General features: G+C 40.4%; 1 protein-coding gene across 8 annotated transcripts in view; it reads right to left on the bottom strand.

Moving 5' to 3' along the window:
- The window catches only part of Cd36 (CD36 molecule (CD36 blood group)), a 99,627-nt gene that overhangs the window by 36,223 nt on the left and 37,322 nt on the right, over positions 1 to 26,082 (bottom strand). Inside the window, exon 1 of one of the 8 annotated variants that reach the window (XM_087206732.1) lies at positions 20,842 to 21,005. The exons of 6 other annotated variants lie outside the window; for them this stretch is intronic. The gene's annotated coding sequence lies outside the window, so the exon portion shown is untranslated. Of the gene's footprint in view, positions 1 to 9,704; positions 10,008 to 20,841; positions 21,006 to 26,082 lie in introns of those variants that run through there. One more of the 8 variants, XM_087206730.1, reaches the window with a different exon arrangement.

The following is a 26,082-nucleotide window of genomic DNA, read 5'->3' as shown; positions in this document are numbered from 1 at the left end:
TCTTCGTGCAGCTTCTCCTCTCCTGTGTCCAGAACTTTAAGTTCTTGACAAGGACATGGTTGTTTGTTTGTTGCAAAGAGTTGAATAAAGTTTAACCTATTTTCTGAGGTATAATTGCTATTTTTATTTTAAAACATTTATGATAAGGTCTTGTTCTTTTTTCTCCCCAAAATTTGGTTTTTCTCTTATTAGTTAGTAAGGTAATAGCCAAGTCTTCTGACAATTGACTTTTTTAAAATTCTTTTTGACAATTTCTTTTACTTTATTCTTAGTGTTTGTTTAAATTAGAGTAGAAAAAAAACTTTATTCCATTAACTTGCAGTCGTTTTCTTTTAAGGATTGTGTGATAGGTTCATTTACTTTCTTCATAGATGTTTTTTTCTAACAAATTTGTGTTTTTAAAATAATCCCTTAGAGTGGTATTTGAAGAAGCTGACTCAAGCAATTTAAGGCTTGTGAAGCAAAAGAGGAAGAATATAACAATGCAAATCTTGCAACATGTCTGAGAAGCAGATGACAGACACCCTGCATGAGGTCCAGGAGATGATGGTGCAGCCCACGTCCTGAGGCCAGCTTTATGCTCTGGAGGTCTGCTCAGGGGGTCAGACTGGCTCACTGTGCTCCTGTGCCTTCCATGTCAAAGACAAACCCCACACAGATTCACAGACGCTGCCTACTCAAGCTGATGATCACACCAGAGGGTGGTTTTGATTTTTTTTTCTTTTGAGACAGAGTCTCGCCTTGTAGCTCAGCCTGGCCTTGAACTCACCATGTAGCCAGGGCTGCCCTCGAACTCATGGTGATCCTCCTGCCTCAGCCTCCTGAGCGCTGGGATTATAGGCGTGCACCACCACACCTGGCCAGATGGTGGTTTTGAACTTGAAAATCTACAGGTATATGTACATACAAGATTTTGAGGGTGTATAGTATCAGATGACTTTTTTTAAAAATTAGGTGATATTTTCTCTTTACAATTCAGCAAATGAAAAGAAACACTTCAGTATAAACTGCACTGTAATTCTAAGTCATACAGTTAAGCAAAAGCACAGTTATGAAGATGATGAAAAAATGAAATTACCACATGGGAAGTTCCATGCCTACCAGATATTAGGGTGAGTATTTCACATGCATCACCTTGTCCGCCACTTATTCCTCCGTACTGTGCTCTTTAGTAAGTAGCTGAGGCCACACAGTGCGTACGTGTCCAGGAAAAAGCCAAAGCTCAGCCTATCTGAAGAACTTGTACTGCTTTCTAGGGGAAAATGTTAAATGTGGTCTTGGTCAATACCTAATTTTACATATTCTTTTCAAAATGTTTGCATAAGTTGAATAAATATTTTAAATAAGCTGATATTACATGGAGAGGAAATTATTCATAAAATGAATAGTGGACATATATTAGCTAACAATTAATGGAATCATTTTGAGATTAAATAAAATAAAATTTCATTCTAATGACCCATGCGTTATCTCAAACTATGAGCTACCAATGTAAAATAAGCCAAAATTGAGCACTTAAATCCTTGGGCATTAACAATGTCGATTTATACATGCACACATACTTATGCACAATGCACTCCACTGTGTCTATATATGTATATACAAACATACAATCTCCAATTGCTAGCTTGCTCATTTATTAAAAGTAGTAAACTAATAGCACACTTCTGTAGAAATAAAATAAATGTATGTCTAATTCAGTATTATTAAATTGCACAAAATTATAATGCAATGCCAGGAGAATGTAGGGAGATTGAAATGGGAAAGTTTCTAATATTAATTTTAAAAGGCAATGTTGAGGACATGGTTAAAGACAAAGTGCAAAATTTTGAGTTAAAATGTGGACTAACACCACATGGTCCGATGAATCAAAAGACAGGGTGACAAAATACTGCATTAAAAATCTGCGGGGGCAGATCTGTATCTGACTCCCAGGCCAGGGACAACAGCTGGGCGCCCTAATTCTTATCTGAACTGTTTGCTAAGGAGAGAGAGAAAGTAAATCAGCATTTAAGTTATGCTAAGAAATCTAGGAAATATTATACACAGCATAATTGTCAGGTAAGTTGTGGTTATGTGCACGATGGGAAATTAGTAGGGGGAAAGAACAAAAATATGCAGGCAAAAGTGTAACTATATCTCAAAACACAATATGGTGAAGCAGCAAGAAAATAATCAATAACTGCTCGCCAAAACCAGCAGTTAGTTGATAACTGATGACTATTAAGTTTAAAAGGGGGATTGTGAAAAAATATTTAATTAAATTTCACAGGGCAGAAAGAAAGTTTATTAAAATTGAGGTTACAACAAATTTTAAGACTGAGAAACATTACTATAGCTCCAGACTGAAGAGAGAATCCCCGCAAGGAGGGGGATCTAAAAATGATTTAATAAAATAATTTAAAAATCGATTTACCTTGTACTGGGCCTTGGCCCAAAACGTTTTTAAACTGTTAAAATACTATCCCATTTTTAAAAGCCTGCTTAAACAGCAACAAAGTTGCAAGCACAATGTATATATTAAAACAGAAAAGTCTGTATTTCTAAAGAACATCAGACGAAGTGGTTTTGTTCAATTTAATGAATAAACGTAGTAAGTGACCCTGACGAGGCTTTAAGAATCTTTCGTTATACTGAAACCCTCACTGCCTGACCCCAATGTGGAAGACACAGGACACTGTAGCATCAGCTGGCGGGTACCTGCTTTCCTTTCCTCCTTCTCCTCCTCTTCCTCCTTCCGCCCCTCCTGGATTCCAGGAAATGCAAGCGCACCTAGATCTCCTTGTAATGCCAGGCGAGGAGGTTTCTAAGAAGCATCTTTCAAGAGACCAGAGGTTTGGACTACTACTTCTCAAATGAAACCTTCAGATTCCTCAAAAGATTTCTTCTGTTTTCAAAGAACCCATAGAATTAAAAGTGAGACCATCTTACACGAAATGTGTCTTTCAGTTTTAGCACTGTCATACAATACTTTGAAAAATACGTATAAATATGTTACTCTATGCATTTTATATCTCAGTCACATATATGATATAGACAATGTGTTTATCATATATACAATAAAACTTCCAGAAACAAGTATTTTTCTAAAAGTGTTATGGATCACTTAAACTGATTTGTTTACAGTGTATTTCCATCAACATATTCCTAGAAACACTAGAATGCAGGCAATAGAAGACACACAAGACAGACACCTCATGAATTCACAGGCATCCTAAAATACTGAAGCTCTTCAGCCATCCCACATGTGGCTGTGCTAACTTGCTGGCTGTTGGGATGAAAGAAATCACAAACTTGTGGGGCAGAGGAGGATCTCCACACTTACACTTTAAACAGAGAAGTCTGACATAGCAGTGAGCTTCCCATTGGCCCTGACCCTTCAGGAGCAGCCTTGAGGCTCGCATCTCCCCATGGGGTGAGGTCCTGGACTGCAGCGCTTTCCCCTGCAGGTGCAGCTGAGCTCGCTCCCCTCTAAGGCTGCTACACAGGTGGGCTCAGGCTCTGAGCCCCCCATCGGTCTACCTTGTCCCTGTTTGGCAATGAGCGCACCCAAGTCCCTGAACCTGTTTGTTGACACCTTTCCCCTTCAGACTCCAAAGTGCAGCTCCTCCGTGCTTTTGTTGTAAGGTTATGATTTTAGCACCTATGTACAGGTTAAGGCACCTCATTTCCCGTGGAATGCCACCCCCACATGACTGCAAGCCCTGCTGCCTTTGCTGTCCCCGATTAGGACTGCATCCTCAGAGATGATGGGACACAGGTGCTGCACTATGTTCTGGCGCCCGGGGGTCTCACAGCTGACGGCCGACTCTGCTGAGCTGAGTGAGGGAAAGATGTGAACAGCAGGTGAGATGCCCTCTGCAGTCCTCCTGTTTGGAGCGAATCTGCTGAGGCTGCCATCTATTCCCTGAGCCCCAGGTAGAAGGCTTGGAGTGGCTTCCTCCATGTCTACTAAGAACTAAAAGTCTTTTCTGGACAGGATCCAAGATTGCTGCTAGGCTTGTTTTTCCTCTCATTTTCAGTAGCTCCTCAGGGAAAATTGGGTAATCACAGTAGGTTGGGGAAAGAAGCTGAGAGCGAGGAAAATTTGAAGTGAAATAAAAACATGAAAGTCACATTTCAGGCAGCCCTTAATTAAAGGGCATTAAATACTGTCCGTGTCAAAATATATCCCAAAAGATGCTTTGATCATAAGCTTGCAGTATGGGCTTCTCTCTTCACAACCTTTTCTCTTTCAGTGTTTCCTTCTTTCCTTCTTTGTTTACCCTACAGTCACTGGCTCTTGACTTTTGCCTATTTTATGTCTCTTTTCTGTCTTAATTTTCTTTCAAAATGACATGATTTCAGACATATAAATTTGTATGTACATCTAACTTAACAGTGAAATTTCACATACAAAAGCACAAACACCCCTGAACTAGAAGGAACCGGGTGTCTATGTGTTCAGGGGCCCTTTTACACACTCACCAGGTGTCTCTGTGTTAGGGCGGCAGCCACGAGAACTCAACACACAATTGCCTCTCACTATTATAAAAAATATTTCATTCAAAATCAAACCTTATCTTGGTGCTTGCTTTCTCCATATACTATACATGTACTAGGAAAAGATGGAAATTCAAACATGAGGGTTACATCTGTGTCATTTATTGAACTTTCTCTGCCATGTCATTTGGGTTAGAACTGTGGTGATTTTTTTTCTTTGAAATGTTGTGTTGCAAATGCATCTCTTGGAAATCCTTTTCTTTCCATGATACAGTAGCCACCACTGAAAACATGTCTTTCAAGCAATCTTTATCCAATCCTAGGAGGATAAAGTCAAAACTAGAAATAGGCAATGTTAATATTTGAAGAATACAATATATGAACAGTAAGATGCATTGTGAGGACTTCGCTTCGGTTTGTAGAGATGAAACACAACAGAACGAGTAAATCTAAGCTTAGGCATCTCCAGTGACTAAATTGTCTTTAGGACAGTTTTGTATGTTTAGGAACTTTCATATGTTTGAGAGTTTCCTGGGGAAAGACCACTAGCTCTGCTCCAGCTTCGACCTCCTGGGTCCTCAGTGAGTGAGAAGCATGCACCCCTTGCCGCGTGAGTTGCCCCTGCGCACCGACAAGCAAACAACCGGAAGCCACTGCTGTAACTTGATGTGCCCATCTTAGCATGGCATCACCTCTAAAACTGCCAGTGTTCTACCTAGTATTTCCTTTTATTCAGTGAATTAGGGAGTAGCAAGAACACACATTTTCCCTGAGGGTTCATCACAGCTATGCTTTTTGTTCAAAACTGGTGACAAGTGATTTTCTGCTGTAACCTCTCCTCCATCCCCACCCCTGCCCCATACGTAAGAATAAGGATGCAGGCAGCTATGCCGCCAGTGGGGACTGATGACAGCAGTGGCCAGCCTGGCGCAAACCCAACACCCCAGGAGTGTGGAAGAGCAGAGTTAAGGAGCTGACAGCTGGATCCAACTGTACCTGAAAGTGCTAACTGGAGTTCTCAGTCATGTGGGCCACTCATCTATGTACGCACCCAGCTGGTCAAGGTTGACACCTAAGCCCTGAAATTCCATGTAAATATGGGCTTCAGATCACATGCCTTCTACCCAACTAAAACATCCCACCAGTTTTAGCTTATTTAGTATCAGCAGGAAACAGGCTTAACCAGTAGTGCTTTTTTTAAAAGTGGAAGTAAAAAAGAAACCATAATGTTCCTGTAGTATGGTTTTCTATACTGCATCCAACATAGATAGAAATTAATATAAAATAAAGCACAGAAAATACCGTGTGTCTATATTTTATGCTTCTGTTTCCAGACCTCTTGAGTGTCCCACACATAAAAAGGATTCCCAAGAGCTCATTTGTCGTGTCTTTTCTTTCTTGTGTAGCAAGGGCGTGGATCACAGTAAACCTACAGGGTCCTCTGTGGGAACCATACTGGTAGTGCTGCTATTGTATTCCAGAGATTAACAGGTGCTCAAATGTTCATTCTATGGATGATGAGTAAACTAAGCCTCAAAGCATAGCTTAAAAAGAGACACGAGTGCATTAATCCCGTGGTAGGAGATGAGGGATCTGTGCATTTTCAAGCCACCCAGATCAAGTTTAAAAGGCCTGGTGATTTGGGCAGATATGTATTTTTTGTGTTCAGTAGACAGCATGCACGTGATGTATAAAAGAACATACTGTGTCCTTGAAGCAAAAACTCTTAGTGTATTAAACAGATATATAATCTTATTATTCCACATTAGAAAATATTTTCATGTAATGCTGTAAGTTTCCATTCCAGATACTCACTGAAGAACTGCAACACAGCAATGAGTCGTAGGCTCCTACACAAAATGAACCGGTGCACTAACTATAGTCAAGTGCCCATGGGCAGGAGTACACACCTTTATTACAGTGAAGTTTTCTAAAATGTATTTTAATAATTCAGTCATACCAGAGAGCATGGGGAAACATTAAATACAGATGAGTGATAAGCAGTTGTGTTGTACTGTTTTGTTTTGGCAGATCACAAATACTTTCCATGTCTCCTGCGTAGTTGTGCTCTACCATCTAGTATGTATAAGCCAACGTACTGTCTCCTTATGCAGGGTTACACGAGTCCATGGTCCCTTGATACAAGTTAGGTTCCTTTGCATCGGCCAGTGCCCTGGCCCACTCATTTAGTCTAACCAGCAGGGCTGCTCTATCAGGGAGGGGCTCAATATGGCTTCGTCCTGAAGCCTTGGAGAAGGAAGGACCCTAGGAACTGGCTTCCAGAGGGCAGTTAAAGGCAGTTAATTAAATTCAATCTCTGTACTTGCTTCCATCTGTGGCATGAAGCCTGTTATTGTCACAGAGGCATTGCCTAGCTGGACTAACACACTAGAGGATGCAAAACGGGATCGTTTGTGGAACTGTATAGAAATGAATAGAGTCTAGAGCAAACTGGAAAGTATCAAATGTAGCATGCCCTGTAAAAATCTGAGCCACTGCTTCTTTCATTCAAGAGAAACTTTAATAGGATGAACTCTTAAATATCAAAGCAAATTGCATAAATGCTAAAGCCCAGGAGAGGAGGACAGCAAATAGGGCCTTGTAGGCATCATGTCTCAGGAGAGACTGCCGGCTCTACTCTGCTATCGATTTGATAAACACAAACATTGGAATCAATAGAGAGATAAGATAGACACACACCGTATGGACGGGGCAGAGACTACAGTTCATAGAGAGGAGCAATGAGTCGAGCAATAAAAGCTACACTTACAATTAAAATCAGAAAGGACAGTGTGTTTATGAATGCACTACAGTAAATGACTGTCCAGACTTCAGATGAGAGCTGTTTCCCAACATCTCCATGATTACAAAGTGTGCTTTGCACATGAAGGAGGTTCTAGTGCACCTGTGTGTCAAATGCATGGTATATTACTTTAAACGTAATATTTTAAAGAGCAATAACAATAACCTTATGTGATCTGTGAATAAGGACTTTGTAATTAACATAAAAATGTCATTAAATTATATTATAGATTTATAGGTTATTTACTTAGAACTAATAATTTAAATCAAATTATTGAAATTTGAACTAGCCCATGGATAACATGCTGTGCTGGCTTTTTATCATGTTTTTAATTTAATGCAAATCTTATATATCTATCTATATAAATTTGCAAAATAGGATAGCAACCAACAAACATTATACATTTGAAATTTTAAAAATGCATACAAAATTTTAACTTAATTGTCATGTAGTTACAATCTGTTATCAACTATTTTCAAAATTCAGTAGATTATAATATTATTTAGCTTCATTGTATAAATAATAAAAATGTTGATATGATAAAGGGGATTATCTGAATGTTCTTACCAGCAAAATATGGAGATTTAGCACAATGCCAGCTAAGTGAGTTTTGCATTCACTGAAAAATTGGGTTGCCATAGCAAGCCCATAGTCACTGAGTTTCTTAGCAACCTAAGATTCCACAGAGTGCAGACACTTAGGAGGCCACGGACCTTTCATCATCTTTAAACAACAAATATGAACAATTACAATCCCTTATTTATCCTTATCACATGTCCCTGTAATGGTGTCCCATTAGCTTATTAAGTAATAATATCTGTACTGAAATTATCTGAATATTCACAGTGCTACATGGCTAAAACTAAATACAGGAAGTGGTCAGTATCCAGGACATATTAGGCAGACAATTATTTGTTGAATCAATGAACAAGATGTAATATCTAGTCTAGCTCTCTAGAGACAAAGTCATTTACACAGGGCTAGCATTCGTAAATTTCTTCCATTATTATAAGATTGTATGTTTAGTAGGTTCACTATACAGTATGTCACTTCCATTTGTGTGAAATTATTGGACACAGTGAACTAGTCAATTAATAGTAAAAGAGTAACTGCCTGAGACCTCATGTTGATATATTTCATCCCAGCTTATCTAGAATGTTTGAATAGCAATGCCAACTACTCAAGTGACAGATATAGCATCATAGATCGAGGTGTAAAGTTTTGCTTTCCTGAATGAGCAGGTATTAACATTTCATCCTCCTGTCTGTTAACACTTTCTTTACTTCCCTATTTTCAAACAATGGCAAACAACTGACTCCTATGCTGTCTTTTAATTCAATGGGCTGCATTTCCAGTTATTTAAGATCATCCTAGTAACTAAAGTTAAGGCATTCAAGCATTGTTTACTCCTAAAGAACACTGTATCATAATCAAATCCAAATCAAATGTCATTAGGAGAAATGATTACATGTGATGAGTAAAACAACCATCGTTGGAATCTATAAAATCTTCACCTAGCTCCAGTACCCGTTTTCCAATATTTTCATTCTATGTAGACATGTCTTTCCATGAAAACATCTCCGGGATTGTTTGCAAATTAAAAACTTGCTTTCAGTTAATGATTAATTTCAGAAATATTTTATTTACCTTATTCTCTATTATTTAAGAGATCCAGCAGCCCAAGGCAATACAATACACATGACTGAGTTCTTTACTATGAGAGTAAAATAAAGCTGCAAATCCACTTCTCAAACAAGTCACAGAAGTCACCTGCTGATTAGGGCCCTGCCAGGAGGGCCAGCAGTGGAGAGTGCTTGTGACCTCCACTTGCTACTCTTGAAATCACAAGCAGAGAGGAGAGATTGTTCCCTCTGACTGAGAAGACAATCACTCTGCCCCAGAGTCCGAAGCCTCCATAAGGATCTGCATTATAATTTCATCTTTGGGTAGAAAAACCATCTACAATTTAACAGTCTTACTGGGACAAAAATATCCTTCAGAATAAAAGGTTATTGCACACGAGTTTGCCCTCTTTCGCATGTTTCTCTGTTAAGATGCTCCATCATTGATGCATGCATATAAACACACATATGTATGTGGGAGGGCTTGATGATTTCAAATAGTTTTTGAATGGTCTCGTGTCCCTTTGTAATGTAGGCATTACTGGTAGGACCGGAGTAAATGCCTATACCTGAGCAGCTCACTCTACTTTCTCTTAGGTACAACTTCTCACTTAACAGCTTGGGCCAGTGTGTCTAAATCCCTCCAATTCTCCAGGTATCCTACTGCCCTACGAAGGAGAGAAATCCAAGAATATTCTAAACTGGCCAGGAACAAAGCAAAAAACTGATCGTCACATGCAACTGCAGGATTGCACAGTGGTCGTGACTCTTACGTGTGTAGGCTGGGTCACGCTCACCTGCTGTGCAGTTGTAGTGGCCGGGCAGAAGTCCCACGAAAGCATGCGAGGATGCAGGTGTCAGCACTGTGCTTGCAGAACACAGGGTGGTGGAGGAGCCCAGAACATCACTGATGACTCCGGCTGTTTACCCCAAGCGGGGCCACCTCTGGGCTGCCCACTCACAGCTCCATCTCCGGAGTCCAGGGGTGGCTGGCAGGCCTGGCTGATACGGAGGGAGGGTGGTGCTCCCACCGAGAGGGCAGCACCAGTTTGCTAACGCACACGGCTTGGAACCGGGCTGCTCTTCACCCTGGCTCTTCCCTTTAAAAAAAGAAACAATTCCTCCTCTGGGACATTTAGAAGAACACTGCAGCAGTCTCAGACTCCTGGGACAGACAACCCTATTACTTTCTCAGAGCCATTCCCTTGACCTTTGTCATCCCGTGTTCGTTTCAGGACCTCACTGTCCCCCGAAGAAGCGCTTCACAGCACACGCACCGGTCTTTGGGGGAGAAACAGAGCTTTGAGGAATGTCCTGGTTTGTGCAGAGGAGAAAATGGAGGTAACACTGGACAGGGCCCTGACAAACGACTGAGTGCAGGTTTGTCATAGCAACAAATCCCAGCCCTTGAGGGGTCTAAGGGGTACACCAGATACACACAACACACGACCAAGTCCCTGGGAAGCAATAAGGCCCTCACAATTCATTCTAAATGAGACCGCAAGCAGGAGCTTTCTCCCAGATCCCGTAAGGCAGCCAGTCTCTGGGATCTACACTGAAGTCATGCATCTCACGCCCGCCCTCCCTCTAATGGGCATTCGTCCTGGGGTGACTGTAAGCTCAGGGACAAGCCATAGAGAGGAAGAAGGCATGAGCCCTCCTGTGAGGTTTTATGAATATACTTTGCACACTGCAACACAAGTTACAGCATGCATATGAATCTTAGGAAATTTTCATCAACCATCTCGAGGTGGGCAGTCACTCTAATCGAGAACATTCATTCCAGAGCTGGTTACTTAGCATTTACCACAAGCTTGCAACTTAGTTATTTTTGTCCCCTCTGGAGATTGGCATAATAAACATTAATTAGAGAAGTGAATGCCTTCAAAGATTTATGCATTGGTTGGAAATGTCACAGGATAACTCCCTATGCGTTTACACAAGAGGGTAAAAATCCCCCAAGTACGGCCGTCTAAAGCCCAGTTCAGAAATGGCTTGACGTGTGGCTGCTGGCTTCAGAGCAGGCTTGGCTGGCTGCCTCCCATCCCTGCAGGTGGTCTGTACTTAGCACATTAAGCACATGTCTCGATGAACCTCCCTTTTTGAAGCTACTAATTCTTGGCAAAACCACCCAGTGTGAGAGTCTGTGCATAGGCTCAGGTTTGAAGCAGCTGCAAGGAGCTCACACGCAGAGGACAGCTCTGTGAAGACTCCGGAGGAGAATAGGGTGGCCCGTGCTGGGAAGAGAAAGGGTGACCCAGGGACCCGCGACCTTTGTGCCTCCTTCTCTGAGTGACGTGTGCTCAATGTATGCTAAATGCTCCCATGTATCCAGGAGAGTACAACAAATTAAGTGATTTTAGCCACATTTTTATGAAGATATAAACTGACACCAGGAAAAGCTGGGAAAATTGGATAAATTTAAACATGGCCAAAATCAGTAAGAAATAGATAAACTTAAGTTTACCCCTGTAGTTGACAGAAACTATCAAAAATTACAAGGAAACCATGAGAATAAAGTATAAGCATTTTCTTGCTCCTGTCTAAATCCTTGACTTTTATCAATTTCAGTCTCTCAGCAGACATGTTTTCTGATGCTTTAGAATTATTTTCTTACACAGGTCATAAATAAACCAACAAGTTCGCTTGCACAGTCATTTAATTTTAATTAATCTTTCTCTAGAACAATGATTTCTCAATCTGAAAATACATAAAATAAATTCTTATTTAATGGAAACAAGCGTGGTCATACACACAGATAAAGTACTCCCGCACAAGGAAGGCTATGAGGTTTGCTGTCACCCTGCGAGGAGGGAATGACTGAAGGGCAGAGGTGATAGAAGGAGAAATGCTGAGCCCCACAGAGAGAAGGAGGCTCCTCCGCTCCTTCGAATCCAGGAGTCAGAGACCAGCTGTGGAGAGAGGCAGAGGACACTTCACAGCCACAGAGGGATTTGGTCATTCCTACCAGCGGGAAGGACTGTGAGGAGGGAAACAAATATGGGACTGCAGAATCGATGAGGGAGAGGACTTTTCTAATTAATTGAGCTCCTAATTCGGCCACTAAAAGGAAAAGGATGTAGTTTTCACCTTAGAATTCAAAAGCAGTTAGTATTAAACTGCTAAATACAGTGACTCCTTTTACAAGGAAGTACATATAGGAATTAACAATTCTGTCACATAGCACAAAAGTTTTACTTAATGCTAAAATGAGAACTAGCAGAGCGTGGTAGTGCAGACCTGTAATCCTAGCACTTGGGAGGCTGAGGCAAGAGGATCGCCACGAGTGAGGCCAGGCTGGGCTACACAGTGAGTTCAGGGCCAGCCCGAACTACAAAGTGAGACCCTGCCTCACCCCTCCCCCAAATAAAATGAGAACATACTTGATGTATTTCAAAAGCACTTTTGCTATTTGGTAACTTTCCAGTTTAAAAAAGAGTCATTTAAATTTAGAAACTGAGGGCAAATATGTTGACATGTTATAAAAGCATACCAAATTTAACTCAAAAATAATGAATGCAAAATCAAAGTCTGGAAGTACTTTAGTGGACTTTAAACCTATGCCTAGTACAACTACATATATGAAAAGGTGTTTATGACAGTTGTAAATTTACTTCCTAAGCAGTACAAATTTTTGCAAAAGATCTTTGTATATTTCTCTGTCTCTTTCTATGTATAAAAATATACCATCTTACCATGAATGTCAGCAGTGAGAAAAAACAAACACTTATTGAGGCTTGAAGAAACAAGAACCCTAAGGGTATGTACTTAATGATTCACAATAAAACGGAAGCCTCAATAATAGATTCTGAAAGAAATTCCCAGGGACTTTTTTCATTAAAAAGCAAAGAGTTAACAAAAGAAAAGTTCTTTATTTCCTATTTTTCCACCTCAACTGTTGCTAGTAAGGGCATACCCTTTATTGTAGTAGTAGTCAAAGAACTTAGCTTTTTAAAAATACTGATTCTTTTCTAATCCCTCCAAAGGTTGTTTGGCATTCTCAGATCACTCAATTTACAATCCACTCTACAAATTGCACAGAAATGAGTACTTCTCTGGTCACATTCATTTCCACACTTTGCTAAACTTCCCAGAAGCCAGCGCCCAGCCCTCCACCCAGTCCCCCGGCCACCCCCCACCCACGGCCTGGCCCGGAGCCCTCCCAGAGCTGGCCACCTCCTCTTGCTCAACTGGATTAGGCAAGAGGAGCAGATCTTGCCATGCTCAAACAAGGAAATTTCAAAGCCCCGGGGGCCCAGGGGCAGGACCCCGTTTCTCCCTGACCCTAAATGAGCCTCAGTGTAAGCGATGCATGAATGCTCAGACATATGAGCAGTCTCGTAGAATACGGCCACTGGGGAATCCACGACTTATGGTATCGAACTGTACATTCCACTGCACTGGAGCCTGTGCCCCTGTCTTTTGGGGGCCAAGTAGAACCAAGGCTATTTCTACGCCGTCATGCTGTTCAGAGGACAGGCTAGAGTGGCATGGGCCTGTTGGCCTACTGTCTTTGAAAATATGCCTATGTAAGAAAACAGAAAGGAGTGGGGTTCAGTATCCTGCTGGAAATTGTATCCTCTCCACCACAATTTTACTTTTTAAAATGTATTCGGGATGTCAGCATATTTTAATTTTCAAAAAATCAAAGTTATATGAATTAAAATATGAACCCGCTGTGGGAGAAATTATTGTTCCTCGTGACACTAAATCCTTCCTTTCCAAGCTCGGACTTTCTCTCTCAGATATTTTGTGTTCATGTGACTCGCAGGGCCCTCCCAAGCTCCAGCTGAGAGGCTGAATATTGATTAGCCCAAGTCAATGATTCTCCCTGACAGTAAGAGGTGAAGGTTGGAGGTGTAACAAAATGCTGACCCATGAAGCACGTGCAAGTCTCCACTGCTGAGCCAGCCGTAGTAACAGGCCGCCTCAGTTTTAGAAATCTGAGCCAAGAGTGACTTGATTCGGTCTTTGAGCATTGTTCTGTAAAGATGTGATGCTTAGAATTCCTGCAACCACTTTGTATTCAAGCTAAAAACGAAGTAAATTACAGAAAAACCAGCCTAGAGTCCTACCACTGTTTAGTCTATTAATCAACCAGCTGGAATCATCCTGTCCACTGAATCCTTACTATGTCATTTTTCGGCCTTTTGGTTGAAATCCAGAGTGAATCCCTGCTATATTAAAAACATTACATGTGCTTACATGTTTGAGTTAATTTTATTGAAGTGTTTTGTTACTGAAAGACAAAGACATTCTAATTGGTACAAATACAGATCTTTGCAAATATTTGGTGATATTTTCACAGTGCTTGTCAAAAAATAAATTTCAAAGAAATTTCCATTGCTAAAATGCTAACTAGGTCTCTAAAGTAAACATGCTAAAATATTAAACTCTCAGTCCATTTTGATATCGCAATTATTTACTCAAATTGCATATGTGTGCACTTATATATGTGCACTATACATGAACTAAAGACTATAAAAGTAACACAGGATCTCCTATAACTTAGAAGAGCGTATTTCTTTAAAGGAAACATTGGTTGTACGCTAAGATTTCAAAGTTAAATCAAAATTCAAAATAAATGTCAAGCCCACATTTCTGTCACTCTGGGAAACATAACTGTGTATTCTGATGAATGGAATGTGAAATATCAAGTTCACTGAAGCTAAAGTTATCACAGACCTTGAAAGGGTCTTCATTTGCTTTTCCCAAAATAGAACTATCACAAGAAACCTTGGCGATGCTTGTGCAATTCTTGAAATGGAAATGAATTTAGCAGCTATAAACTCAGATGGCAGACCTGAAAATCTATTATTGTAAATTTCGCTTATACCTCAAGCTCCCCTTTAGTCTAACCCAGAATATTTTATAGTATATTGACTGTTAAGAAACTTTCAAATTTTGATATTTCTCAGTCATTCCAGGTGTAAAGCTCAGTCATATTTTTCCCAACAGATATTATACTTTAGAGTGAGAATTTGAAGCATGCTTACTCTATTTCCTATCTTCAGCTTTCCTTGGTCCTTTGAACACTGTGCAAATGATCTTGTCCCCCACTTAGTGACAGAACCTTCCAGTCTGGACACTTGGGACATGAAGTTCTATGGATCTGCTCGTAATGTGGTTGTCTACACACAGCTGCCAGTCAGTGACACCGCGCAGGTGTGGCTCCTCCCAGGCCAGGCGTCCTCTGAGGCTTGTCCTTTCCAGAGACTCCTGGCTCTGAAATCTTCACCCCTGTCTGATGGTGGGCTGGAGGAAGAGCCTGCCCTCAGGAGCTAGTCACAGACCTCCCTGGGACTTGCTCCGCATCAGAGCTCTGGTGTTCCTACTTTCTTCTAAGCTCACCAGCCCTTCATCTGCCCACAATGGGCTGAGAACAAGGGTCTCAGGTTGTTCATGACTGCTTTCCAAATCTTCCCTAAACCCAAATAGCAGCATGATGTCAGCTCTTTGGCTCCACTGAGCCTGTCTCCAGTTTGCAGGCTCATATTCAGTCCGAGAAGAGAGTGAAGGGTACGGAAGAACAACATCGTATGGATTGACACCTCACAATATCACAGTGTATTACAAAATGAGCTACCATAGGAAAGAGACCCAGAGGTTTAGTTGAAAGACAGATCTACGGGGTCTGAAATCCTAGGAATAGTTCAAAGAACTATTAGGTCCTTACACTTCCCTAGAAGATTAGTTGAATTTAAATAGAAGGAAGTGAAATTCTATGTAAATAAAATTAAGCAAGAAGTGTAAATTATCCTTTCATTAATTTTTATATTGATTGTATGTTGAGATGAGTATTTTTATATTATTTTAAACAACGTATTAACATTAGTATCATCTTATTTCTACTGCTCATTGTGGTTACAGGACATTTTAGAATTATATATGACTCACATCTCTATAGGACAGCACTGCTGTAACTGATCTGATAAAGTAAGTCCTGGCCCTTTCATTACCTTTCCTATCTTTTCTGCCTCTGATAAAAACTTGTATCAACTAATGTTTCCTCTTGCACCACTCGATTTTACCCCACGGAATCATACAATCACTTGCTTGCCAGAATTCTGCAGATGGCCAGGAAAGGGAATTAGCATACAGACTTCTTCTTGATCTCATTCCAGTGAAGATCTAGCTCGTATCCTTAGCTGAGTCTCCTGTCTTTATGTCCAGAGTCTCTGGCTCCAGATCTCCAAAGAAGAAAAACCCAGTCTTTGACAGAGTTCAGAAAGGAAGCGGGCAGAGCATGCCACAAGTGTGAGAGAAGATCTAGGTTTCGGGCTCTGCCTGAAGACATCAGCTGTTAGACCTTGAGCTCCATGGGACCTCACATTCTCACTCACTCGTATCTAGGGGTGTGTGTCAGATCCTTTTGCTTCTTACTGACTTCCTGCTTTAGGCTAAGATTCTGGAATCTGATACTTTATGATCTTTTGAGTTTCTATGACAAGTGCATTGGATTTCTAAATACTGATTTGCTTTCCGTTCTATATCATCTTCTTAGCTCCAAATGTATATGCTCATGTTTTCCTTTAAATTCTATTCATTGTATTGAATGATATGGAGGTGCAAGTGCCCAAGACTGCCCATCCCCTTAGACGTCAGTAACAGGTCTTGTTTTACAGTGTTTTGGCTACAATCGGAGGGTCCTATGATCCCATCTTTGGTTTGATTAATTGCCTTGAGCAGCTCACAGAACTCAGGGAAACATTTATATACATTTACTGTGTTATTCTTAAGAATATTATAAAGGCTACAGGTGAAGAGATGTGTGGGCCGAGGTATAGGAGAAGGCCATGAGGGTGCACGGTGCCTTCTGATGTACCTCACCCCAGGAGCCTGTGGACATTCAGCTACCTGGACACTCTTCAAACCATGCCTATGGCTTCCTAGGATGACTCTTGCATGAGGATGAAAGCAGCATGGACACCCCTGCAGCTGTGGGACTGGAAAACAAGGGTGTGGTCTGGAGCTAGCAGGCAGAGTGGCAAGCCCATCAAGGCCTGGTGTCTCCATCCTTTTCAGGGACTGTGCAATGCTCCTCCTTGTGGAGCACAGAGCCCGACCCCTTATAATCTATTATGAGACTCAGGAAGGTTAGAGAATTTCCTTATGGCCAAAAGCTCCAAGACAGAGGCAGGGGGAGACTGGGGTATTTGCGACCTGCCTTGGGAAAGAGGGGCTCTAGTCTCTGTGTTCTGCCTTGGAGAAAGGAAAACGGGTGCAGAAGCGACTGCTAAGCCCGTTGTGTAATATTCTAAGGCTCTTGAACTTATTGTGCAAGCAGAATCGGACTATTAAATGATTGTAAGTAGAGGGATTGACAGGACCGGAGTTGCATTTCTAAAAGGTCACGTGACAAGTAGTAAACTGAAATGAAACGTTGAGCAGGAGCATGAATGAAACGATACTGAAAAGTCACGCGGCCCTGAGCTAAAACTTGCAGTCAGTCTAAGGAAGAGAAGTTAAGCGCATTCTAGACAGAGTTCCCAGTGAAAGGGAAAAGCACACTGTGAACGTGGTGGTCGTCAGTGAGAGAAACACTCTAGGTGAGCCCTCTGATGGTGCTGTGGAACACACCAGCAGGCGCTTCTTTTCCTGGCTCTTCTGAAGTGACCGGTACAGTGCAGTACAAACACACTGAGCTAGCAAGCAGCAGAGCTGACAGTAAGGGGCCACGGACGCTAAGTGACGCTAGAAAGCAATCTCCCAATTCCCCATCTGCCCCCTTTAGGTAACAGGCTAGAATCCTGCTTTGTCACCCAAGGCACTGCAGAGTCAGGACAGTGCTTCAGTGTCAAGGGCGGGGGGGTGCGGGTGGGGGGGTGAAGGGCGCTGTGACAGGAAGGTGGAAGGAGCAAGAGTGGGAGGCACCGGTCCAGACCCAGTGGTCCCTGCACAGCGCCAGAGACCGGGCGTCGGAGGCACTGGTCATCAGGGCTCCCACCTGCACGCCCCGCACAGCCTCCTGTGCTCAGGGGTGGGGCTTTGGGAAGCAGGTGGGATCATCGGAGCATGATGCGCATCAGTGGATTAAGTCCCTGATTGGTTCACAGCCCAGTGTGACCGAGCGTGATGCTGGGAGGGGAAGCCTGTTGGAGGAGGGTCTGGCATGGCCTCTCTCTCTCCCGCCCCTCCTTTCCCTCTCCCCCCGCCCCGTCTCTCCCCCTCCCTCTCTCTCCCTCTCCCCCCCTCCCTCTGTCTCTCTCTGTTTCTTGTCTGCCAAAGAAAATGAGCTCTTTCTCCTCTGAGACGCCCATCTGCCATGCTGCCCTGTCTTGCAGCCCGCCAACTGTGGACTGAAACCTCTACACACTGTGAGCTAAATAAACCTTTCCTCCTTTAAGTCGTGGGTATCAACTCTTACGTTTAAGCAAGAAGAAAGCACCTAAGACACTGGCCATTTCAGTCAGGGACTGGGCTCGGCTAAAATCACCTTATCGTGATTAAGCAATGAAGGCAAGCGTTACGTAAGCCTGCATTTTGTTAAGCATGTTTACAGATTACTTCATTGGCAAGGAGGTGTATGGACAGAAATGCATTATAAAGGTTTGAAGATGTGGGAGAAAGGAAGAAAGAGAAACTACGCCTAAGCCCAATGCAAAACAAACTATTCAACAAATTTTCGGGGTAGTTTTTACATTTAAAAACAATCACCTTGAGGTGAAAGACCATTAAAACTCCAGGGTTAAGAAAGTTAAACATAAATATAGAAGGCGACAATGTCCACTTTATTCTGGCATAATTTATACAATTATTTCAGGAATTTCTGAGACATTTAAAGAGTTTGCAAAATCAAATACAACAATATTCCTAGTAAGGAAACTAGTATACCCTTTATTTATATTTGAAATAAATACACGGAATAAAGTTGGATACACAAATATCCCTTAACCATCAAGAAAACTAGTAATACATATTCATTTTTAGCAACCTTTTAGACTGTAATATTAGGCCAAAGTATATTAGCTAATTTTATGCAAATTTGTTTCTGCAAAAAAATGCACTTTAAGAGTGTTATGTTAATTTCTCAAATACACACACACACACACACACACTATATATATATATATATATATTTTTTTTTTTTTTTTTTTTTTGCATTACTGTTAGTACTACTAACAAAGAGCCAACTCACTTACCAGGATCCTGCTCTAATTTAACTATTTAAACATGACCTGCTAAGACACATCCAGAAGTATGCTCTGCTAATCTCTTAGGTGTTTCTTAACCTAATGAAGTTCACAGGTCAGCATTAGTCCATCTATACCTTGTCAACTTCACACCAGAACACATCTCCTTATACCATACTTTATATCTTGCAATAAAGACAATAGCAAGTTCATAACTCTGCCAACATAACACAACTATCTAGTACACAACTACAAATACAATAATCTCTTCCTCAAAGTCACAAAAGCTCAATTTTTTTTTTTTTTTTGGTACCGAGGATCAAACTTAGGACCTTGCGCTTGTGAGGCAAGCCCTGGAACCACTGAGCTAAATCCCTGGCCCTCAAATATTTTTGAAAAGACAACTATCTTCAGAAACTCAAGGCAAACTCTTAGCCCAAAAACTCTGGTTTATACAGAACTCTGGGGGGAAAAATAAGTTACATAATCCCAAGGTACAATGGTTCAAGGTAAAGATTCTTATTCCAAAAGATAGGAATAAGAGGTTAGAAAAGAGTCAGATCAAAGAAAGACTGAAAACCAGGAGGCCAAACATTAAGTCCTTTAGCTTTATCTCTGGCACCCAAGGCACAAGGTGGCGGAGATGTTAGTTCCAGAGGACTTGGACAATCCCAACCCTATGGCCTTGCTTGTTTTAGCCCATATGGGCTCTCTTTTGGGCATTTCCATTTGGGCTGTAGCTGTCTTCAGCCAGTGTTTCATGTTGCTGGCATATGACTTTCTGAGGTCACTGCTGCACTTTTGGCTTCATTACCATGGCTTCATATTCTGCCCTCTCTAGGGGGTCCTTGCCTGCCCTCCCAGGCTTTCCTTTGAAATCTGGGTGGAAGCCTTCCTGACCTCACAATTCTTCCATTTGCATGCCAGTAAAACTAGGATCATGTACATAATGCCAAGGTTGGCTGCCAGCTCAAGCAGTTGGTGGATCCCCTGAGACCATAGGTGCAACAGACTCTGAATGCCTGGATGGCTGAGCATGGTGAAATCAATCCCAGGGGATCCATTTGCTAGAAGCCCCTTATTGAACAGAGTTCTAATGGACTCTCTTTTCAAATGAAAAGTTGACACTTTTCTACTCTTGAGCCTGTAATGCTTGGGGTCTTGCTGATTCTTGAGATGACTTCAAGGCACCTTTCTTCTTGTCCCTTTACAAAGTACTTGGTTTCTTTTTAATGTCAAGAATCTCTTTACCAGTCACACCGTCACTGACCTCACCTTTACACATGGCTTCTTCTAAGCCAAAATTTAAGATTTACAAATTGTTCTATACTGCTTTTGTTGACAATTCTCGCTATAAATCTAGCTAAACACAGCCAGCAGTATCCATGCCACAGTCTAAAAGTTAAGCCATTTTGAAATTTCATTCACCAAATTAATTAGTCCGCTGTCCTTAGTCTCCTATAAAATCTCAAGACATGGGCAAAATATAGAAAAATTTTCTGTCAAATAAAACACATATATACCCTCTAGTCCAACTGCTCATGGAGGCCTTGTTTCCAATTGAGATATCCTGACCCTGGCTTGTACTGTCTACATTTCAATCAACACTCTTGTCTTCTGAACTCTGACCAGAATCACTCATCAGGCTCTGCTTGGTACTTTTGTAAGGCTCCACTAGGCAGCATTTCTAAATATTTCCAGCTCCTCACGAAAACAGTTCCAAAAGCTTCTAAACCACATGGCCAGGTAAAGTGACAGCAACAACTCTGCTTCTCTGGCACCAAGTTTCTGTATTCCTTACCTTTTCTGTCCCTGAAGCATAATATCCAAAATCTACAACCTAAAGGAGGAAGGGTTTAATTCAGCTTAGAGTTTCATGGGATTCAGGCAGTGGTCAGCAGGCACCAGGGAGGAAACATCTGCCTAGTTCATGAAGGCTGGGAAGTAGAGCACAGGAGCAGTGCCAGAGAGAAATGGGTGAAGGACCATATATATAGTACTCAAGGCCACAGAGCCATGACCCATCCACACACCCCCAGAAGTGTGCTTTACTGATTTGCTAAGTGTTGCTTAATTCAGTGAAGTTGACACGAGTATTAATGGTTACAGCAGTGCTAACATGGATTTTGTAAGACTTCCATAAATCCTTTGTCGAAGGCCTATGACAGACATCTGTAATGTTTAAAAAGATTTAAGCTACTTTCATTGTTCCATCAAGTGATAAAATGTTTAGACTTTTAACTCTCAAATTCTGTTTCTTGTTCAGTATGTTATTGCTCTTGGCTCATACAACACAAGCTAATTATTTCATTTGAAAGCAAAAATGATGAAATAGGACTCTGTGAAATGATGTAAACCTTAAGGAGAAAGACATGATAAATAAAAAAGAGGTAGAAAACAAAACACTATTTTTTGTATATTACCTTTTTAATACTTTAAGACCAAGCCCCCCCAAAAAAAACTGTCAATAAAGAAAATTGAAGACTACAAAGAAAATTGAAGAATAAAGGTATCCTGTTGTTCATGGATTGGAAGCATTAATATTGTTAAAATATCTATAACACCCAAGGAAATCAAAAGATTCAATGCATTCCCTCTCAAAATAGTAATGACATTTTCCATATGAATAGACAAAAGACATAAAATTGATATACAAGCATAAGACTCTCAATAGCCAAACAATCTTGAGCAAAAAAATAACTGAGCTGGAGGCACCACACTATCTGATTCCAGAACATAATACAAAGTTAATGATGAAAACAGCATGAAACTTGGATAATAACACATAGACCAATGGAACTGCATAGAGAGAGCACCCAGAAACAAACCTAGACATTTATAATCAACTGATTTTTTTAAAAAAACACTTACATCATGGAGGAAGAATAGCCTCTTGAATAAATTACATTGTGTAAATAATGAATATCCACATGCAAAAGAGAGAAATTAAAGCCCTATCTCTTACTATATACAAAAAATCATTGCAAAATGGATGTAAGACTAAAGAAAGCATGCAAATGATAAAGATGTATTTGAATTTTGTTTGTTTGTTTGTTTTTGGTACCTGGGATAGAACTCAGGACCTTGTGCTTGCAAGGCAGGCGTGGTGCCACTGAGCTAATTCATAACATATAATGGAAAGGCCATTAATAATCTTTTCTCTAAAAAGGATACATAAATTTCTAGTATTTGAGAGTCTTTAACATTTTTAATTCTCTGAGAAACACAAATCAAATGTATTATGATACTGTTTCACATTTACTAAGATTGCCATAATAAACTGGGAAAGAAAATGATAAATAGCGTTGCTAAGGGAATGAAAAATTTGGATCTCTAGACATTGCTTATTATGATGTAAAAGCATGCAGCCATTTCCAAATCAGATTGGGCTGTGGCTGAACAGCCAGGATTTATGTGGGTGACTGATGCATATTATTTTAGGCCAAATACAATGGGAAATTTTTTTTTAAAAGACAAGTTGAATGACAACTTTAAAATATTACCATATAAATGATGTTACACTTAAAATGTGCTCTCTGAGACTGCAGTTTGATGATTTTCCACAAAGATTCTGCTAAATAAAAGAGATGTGTTTGAAAACATTCTCAACATCACTAATTATCAGAAAAATGCAAAACTACAATGAGATTATCAGCTCCCTCTTCTTAGAATGATTATTGTCAAAAAGACAAAAAGATACCCAAGTCGGCAAGGAGTCAGAGTAAAGGGAACCCTTGCACGATGTTGGCAGCAATGTAAATTAGTCCAGGAATTATAAGAGAGAGCAGTGAGGTTTCTCAAAACATGAAAATTAGAACCCCTATGTGATCCAGTGAGATATATATATATATATATATATATATATATGTATATATCCAATGGAAATGAAATCAGTACAGTATGTGGAACAGATATGGGCACTCCTATGTTTCCTGCAGCAAAATTCACAATAGCCAAAATATAGAATCAACGTGTAAGTGTCTGTCAAAAGATGAAAGGATAAAGAACTAGTACATAAAGACAATGGGATCCTTTTCAGCTGTAAATAAGGAAACCCTGAATTTGGGAGAGTGTGGATGAAAATGGATGACATTATGTTACCCTTCAGAAGCCAAGCACAGAAAGTTAGATGCTACATTATCTCATTTTTTGCATGGAATCTAAAAAAGTTGATATTATGTAAAAGAGAAGGTAGAACAGTGGCTATCAGAGACTGGGAAAGTTAGAAGGAGACGTTGAGGAGTTGTTCAGAGAATGCGAAATTACAGTTTGATGGAATAATAAGCTTGAGAAATATTGTTATGTATAGCATGTGGCTAAAGTTAATAATACTACATTGTGTATTTGAAAAATGTTAAGAGAACGAAACATTGTGTTAATCACAAAAAGGATAACTAAGTGAAAAACTACATATGTTAATGAACTAGATTTATTCATTTGACAGTGTATACATATAAACTTCAAAATATCATGTAATACATGATAATTCCATACAACTCTTGTCAATTTAATGAAATTGAAAATTCAAATATGGAGAAAATCATACACTTGGTACTGAGACATTGCATTTATTTTGCAGTTCATATTTAAAAATGATATATTTTTTAATTAAAGAACGTGATGTGCTAAATGATGTCTTATTATCCTTCTATAAAGGAACTATACATTTGCTATGTGTGACTTCTACAATCAGGCTTCACAATAGCCTCATTTCACCTGCTCAATTCTTTCTCCAATTCCCACCTCCTTTATAAATGTATGAAGTTACAAAGTAAATTATGAGCATGAGGCAATTGTTAGTGTTTCCGGTGATTTTGAATCTATAAATTATTGAAATATATTACATTTTCTTTCATCATAAAACTTATAAATATGAAAGTATATTGCTTATATTCTTTAAGACGATAAGGGAGATAAGAGAATAGATGTAAATGTTTCTCACCACAATCATAATTATGAGGCAATACATTAGCTATGTTTATTCATTCCACAGTGTACATATATTTCAAACCATCATGTTGTACATGGTACAATACAGAATTTTATGGAGCTTTACAAACTAAATTAAAAAAAAGTGTATGGCTATAAAACAAAGAGTCAGAGTATCCCATCTATGTCAGGAGGAATGTGGAATATCTGAAAGAAACCTTTAGCATATACTGTATATTTAACCACCGTTATTATTACTTCCTGTTGTGGCTTTGAACTAGATGCTCCAGGAGCCTCATGTGGTCATAGGCAAAGTTCTCAGAGGGCGACTGGGTTATGGGCATCCAGAGCTGACTTGCTCTTATGAAGTGGGGTCTGGCCGAAGAGGCGGGTGACAGGGCGTGCTCTGGAAGGGCATGTCCTCCTTCTTTACTCTCTGTGCTCCTTGGCCATGGTCCATGACCCTCTCCATGCTGTCCTCCCTCGGGCCAGCTATGGATTTAAATGTGAGCCACAATAACCTCTCCTTCTTGGAGCCGTGGGTGCTGGGTACTGTGTCTCGATGACAAGAGAGTGACTAAGATAATCCCACGGAGAGGCATATTCTTCAGAAATAAGCTGACTTAAAATAATTCTCAACTCCATGATTCTACAATTTGTTTATTAAGCTATTTCTGTATGTAATGAGTGCAAAGATGCATTGGGTTTTTTTTAACAAGTATCTTTCACTAAGTAAAATAAAAATTTGATTCCATTTTGTTTCCTATCTGCCAATGGTATGTATATTTTCCATTTGTATAACAAATTAGTTTTTATTGTGTAACAGCAGGAAAAGGATGAATTCCCTAAACAATTTGATATACTATACTTATTACACACAGATTAGTCTCCTCTTGTGGTTTTATTTATCATCAAATTTCTGACAAAACAGAAATGAAATTTTGTTATTTAATTACCCAGTTGTGTTGATCAGGCCATATAGGAGTTAGGGAAGAAATTACAAAGGAATTTTACTCAAATCTCATTTCACTAGACATCAAACTTGTGGAAATTGGATTTTATCTACATAGATTTCATGAAATAATAAAGAATTTTGATATGAAAAAGAAAAACAGCCCAACCAGAGTTGAGCTGGTTCTATCAATTAGGCCTTGTTATTTCTAGACAGTGTCTAGCATTCACGATTAAGTCCACATTTGTTTTCTCCCTCTGACCACAAATAATTTCATACATGATTAACATTAGACAAGAACACTTGGAGGAGATCAGGATGTTTCAAGGTAAAACAGGATCACTCAATCATCACATGTGAACACAGACGAAGAGGAACACACCCAGGCCACTCCTGCCCTACACTCCCTTCTCGACCCAGTGTGGCAGCTACTTCTTTATCAGTTACAGCTTTAGCCTCACTCTAGCCTTCTCTTTTCATAGTAAAGAATGAGACACACAGTTATGAAATTTCCTCACTTTGCCTCCTGCCAACGTCTAATTCACAGCAAACCCCTGCTTTCTTCACAACCCTCCCCCTACCCTGGCCAAACTGAAGAACCAAAGTCCAAGCTCCACAGCAGGCCCTACCATCTTTGTATTGGGTCCCCCTCAGTTGGTACACCTATAGTACACCTCTCTCTCTTTACAATGCATAACGAATGCAACTGGTTCGCAGATGTGTTCCTGATGGTCTCTAGCTAAAGGATACTGGTATAAACAAGGCACCTAAAAAGCTCGACTGCAAATTCCAGTGTTGCTGGGAGGCTCTGACGTGTATGGTAGCCCAGTCTCTGAATTGTCAAGAAGACGAAATAGACTTCAAAGAAGAAAAGTTACAAGATGCAGATGGCATGCCAATGAGGAACAGGAGCAATTAGGGTGGGTGTGCAAAACAACATTGGACCGAGATTTTTGCATTGGACATCTATGCCAAGTAGGGAAGGATAAAGAACCCCGGGATGAAGAGCAGCATCAGGGCCCAGGAGAGGGACAGGTCACCTGCTGCAGGCCAGGAGCACCCAAGAGCATCATCCTAACTCCTCTTTAGAATTCACTTTCAAAAGAAGGTGGAACAAAGAATGGCTGCTATCAAGAAATCGACCAATAACAAATGCTGGCG

The sequence above is a fragment of the Heterocephalus glaber genome, unplaced genomic scaffold, assembly GCF_053883595.1.
Source record: "Heterocephalus glaber isolate CG9 unplaced genomic scaffold, H.glaber_assembly_v1.0 deba00000676, whole genome shotgun sequence".
Lineage (NCBI taxonomy): Eukaryota > Metazoa > Chordata > Mammalia > Rodentia > Bathyergidae > Heterocephalus > Heterocephalus glaber.
This window is presented reverse-complemented; position numbering and strand designations above follow the sequence as displayed.